General features: G+C 44.1%; 1 protein-coding gene and 1 pseudogene across 6 annotated transcripts in view; one reads left to right on the top strand and one right to left on the bottom strand.

Moving 5' to 3' along the window:
• The window catches only part of Znf346 (zinc finger protein 346), a 29859-nt gene that overhangs the window by 4893 nt on the left and 20932 nt on the right, over positions 1-4034 (bottom strand). The gene's annotated exons all lie outside the window — the stretch shown is intronic.
• LOC116082563 lies at positions 1733-2144 on the top strand (annotated as a pseudogene).

Below are 4034 nucleotides of genomic sequence, written 5' to 3'. Positions count from 1 at the left end.
CCCCCCCCGCTTAGCTTTTCATAACCATAAACCTTTTATACCTTTTTTTTTTAAAAAAATATTTATTTTATGTATATGAGTATAATGTAGTTGTCTTCAGACACACCATTAAGAGGACATCGGATCCCATTACAGATGGTTGTAAGCCACTATGTGGATACTGGGAATTGAACTCAGGACTTACAGAAGAACAGTCAGGGCGCTTAACTGCTGAGTCATCTCTCCAACTCCACCTATTATACTCTTTTTCTATTTGTTTTTTTCAAGACAGGGTTTCTCTGTGTAGCCTTGGCTGTTCTGGAACTTACTCTGTAGACCAGGCTGGCCTCGAACTCAGAAATCTGCCTGCCTCTGCCTCCCAATATTATACTCTTTATACTCAGAATATTTAGGATCAAACAGCTATGTCTTGGGATTTAAAATTTTAATTCATATGCATGTGTTTGTCTGCTGTAATCACATATGTGCAAGTGCCCAAGATGTCAGAAGAGAGTGTCATATCCTCTGGAGCTGGAGTTAGAGGTGGTTATAAGCCACCTGGGTGCTGGACTCAGGCCCTCTGTAAGGCTAGCAAGTGGTGTAAATTGCTTAGTCATCTCTCTAGGGCTATTATTTTATTTGTGAAATGAGGTCCCACTATATTATGTAGCTCTGGCTGGCCTTAAAGCCATGGTGATTTTGATGTCTTGGTATCTTAAGTGCTAGGATTATAGGCATGCATCACCATGCCAGGCCAAAGCAATTACTATGTATTAAATGGCTATCATTTATTTCCTACAATTTCTTTTCAGACAGTTGAAGTGGAAACTCAAGGATTCTTTGGAGAGTCAGTTGTGTTGGATGGCGTTTTGCTGGGGCAAGTGAAGAAGTGTTTTCTTGAAGTAGACAAAGGTGAAAGGTTAAGGCAGATTCCTGAAGAAACAATTCCTTGAAGCAGACACAGGAGAAAGGATGTTCTGCTAAAGCAAGCACATGAAAGAAAGCATGTGATGGATTCTTCGCTAATGACATGCATGTATTGGTCCACCTTACACTGAGTAATTGATCTGCATTTGTCAGGACTCCACAGTGAGAAACGCACCAAAAAACCTCTGGTGGTGTGCTGTAGTTTCTTGCCATTTCTGAGGACTCGGGCTGATTGGCAGAGTGATGTCAGCTGAGACAAACTCACATGCTAAGGCGAGACCCAAATGTGATGTTTGGAGGGTATACATAGGACTCGAAGCACAGTTACAGAGGCTGAGCAAGGCTTGTTCATAGCTGTGCAATGCTTGTGGGTCATCTTCGCTTTCCTGAGAACTTCTACCTTTCCTGCTGACTCATGCCACTGCTGGTGATTCCTATCTGCTAAGCCGATTCTACAGAACTGGACTGCTGGTGAGGTGTTTGCAAGTACATGGAGCTGCTAGCCTGTGAACCACACTGCCGGTTTCCAGACAACACAGATGGGAGTTGTTCCAAAGAACCTTTCTAAACAGGTCCACTTCCCTGTATCCTTTCTTTTCCACTACCTGTGGTGGGCTACAAGGGAGGTTAAAGTGTTTAAGAACCATCATTAAAAATATAATTTAGCCGGGCGGTGGTGGCACACGCCTTTAATCCCAGCACTTGGGAGGCAGAGGCAGGTGGATTTCCAAGTTCTAGGCCAGCCTGGTCTACAGAGTGAGTTCCAGGGCAGCCAGGGCTACACAGAGAAACCCTGTCTCGAAAAAAAAAAAAAAAAAAAAAGGAGATGGTGGCTGCAAAGAAGATGAAACAAAAAATCTCTGGAGTCGATCAGTTCTAGGCTCCATTTATTATGAAAAATGGAAAGTACGTGCTGGGGTGCAAGCAGACTCTGAGCATGATCAGACAAGGCAAAGCGAAGCTGGTTATCCCCACCAATAACTGCCCAGCTTTGAGGAAATCTGAAGTAGAGTACAATGCCATGTTGGCTAAACTGGTGTCCATCACTACAGTGGCGCAATACTATTGAACTGGACACAGGGTGTGGGAAATACCACAGGGTATGTACACTGGCTATCATTGACCCATGTGACTCTGATATTATTAGAAGCATGTCAGAACAGACTGGTGAGAAGAAAACAAGAAAGTTTTCCTTTAATAAAACGTTGCCAGAGCTCCTTTTGAAAAAAAAAAAATAAATAAAGTTACAGATAGCATTTCGTGTAGCTCAGATTAGCCTTCAACAATTTCTGTTCCCCCAGCCTCTGCCTCCGAGTGCCAAGATTTCAAGCATGTACTATCATGATTAGTTTCTCACATCCTGTGAGAATAGTAAGAAACGGCACGTCTCAGGACAGAGTAGACAGTGGCCAACCTGACCAATTACACGAAGGGCGGACTTACTCTGGGTGCCGGGGGCTAGCTGGGGCCAGCTGTGTAGGGCGAGCCGTACGCAGACATCCTGAAGGCCCTTGTGGCTCTGGTGCCTCTGAGCCACCTTCACCTTCAACCTCACAGCTCTGTGGTGAGAACACTGCGCACAGCTCACTTTCTCTTGTGAGTGAAAATGGAGCTTCTCTGAGATTTGAGTTCCAGGCATGTACAAGAGCATTCCTGTTGTTACTATTAGTCTTAACCGTTTAAAAAAAATCATTTGAGCTAGGTGAAGTGGCACACGCCTTTAAACTTAGCATTTGGGAGGTAGAGGCAGGTGGATCTCTCTGAGTTTGAGGGCAGCCTCATCTACAGAGTGGGTTCTAAGACAGACAGACAGCTGTATAAGACTCTGCCCTATAAAACAAAACACAACCAACAACAAAACAGAAAATGAAAAAAGTATTTGGTGTGTGGAAGGAGGATTAAAGGACTACAATGATTTGTGTATGAAAATGTCACAAGGAAATCTACTATTTTATAGGCAAAACCCTGCCTTTGCTTAGATAGGTCTTAGGTAGCCCAGGCTGGCCTGCACTCTGGACATAGCTAAAAATGGCCCCGTGCTCCTGATCTTCCTGCCTGCACCTTTTAAGCACAGGGTTATTTTTGACAGGCAGTTTGGGGGTCTGATATAACTCAGCTGACCTTGAATCTCTATGCAGCCAAGGATGACCTCTGACTTCTGATCCTCCTCTATGTGGCCAAGGATGACCTTTAACTCCTGATCTTCCTTCTCTGATTTTTCAAGACCTGGGATTAGATGAGTGCTACCATGCCTGGCTCAATACAGCTTTGTAGTATTTACAGTGCTTCAAGTTTTGTTCTTTTTTTAATTCTCCTCAAGATTGCCTTTGCTGCTGCAAGTCACATGTGATGCCATACACACGACAGGACATTTCTCTACTGTCACTGGCATCTGGATAGGCACTCTTCTAAGTACACAAGCCACTGTAGAGCCGCATGGGTATTTTAGTACTACCTTTCCCACCACAGGAAACATCCTTTTTAGGGATTGCAGTGCATGTTGCTTGTACTGCTAGGTACAGGAGAGGGTCTTGCTCAGACAGGCCTTTAAGTTAAGGAAATACTCCTGCCTCAGTCTCAGTTGTGTGTCACCCTGTGCAGTTCTTCTACAATGTATATATGCGTATGTATGTGTGTGCACGCACGTGCACGAATGCTTGTATAGGCCACAGGTTGACATCAGGTGTCTTCCTCTATAGCTCTCTCTATTCTTTGAGACGGAGTCTCTCATAGAACCTAGAGACTACCAACTGACTAGGATTGCTGGCCAGCGAGTGCCAGGATCCAGCTGTCTGCCCCAGAGCACTACGGTACAGATATGTACCATTGGTGAGCCTTCACGTGGGTGCTGGAGTCTTTCTGCTTATGGGGTGGGCACTGTACCAACTGAGCCAGCTTCCAGCTCCCTTTCAATTTCTTTGATCAGTCGAGATCTCTCACTTTCTTAATTTTGTTTTCCTTTTTATAGCTTTCTTGATTGTATTTCTTAGTGATTTTGTTATTGGTGTATGAAAACTTGATTTTTAATGTTATGATATCACGACACTTTTACTGATTTTGTTTGTTAGGGTTCTGAGAGTGGGTCTTATTACATGGTTCAGGCAGGCTTTGAACTGGGGTTCTGAGAG

This window comes from Mastomys coucha, unplaced genomic scaffold (genome assembly GCF_008632895.1).
Source record: "Mastomys coucha isolate ucsf_1 unplaced genomic scaffold, UCSF_Mcou_1 pScaffold7, whole genome shotgun sequence".
Classification (NCBI taxonomy): domain Eukaryota; kingdom Metazoa; phylum Chordata; class Mammalia; order Rodentia; family Muridae; genus Mastomys; species Mastomys coucha.
This window is presented reverse-complemented; position numbering and strand designations above follow the sequence as displayed.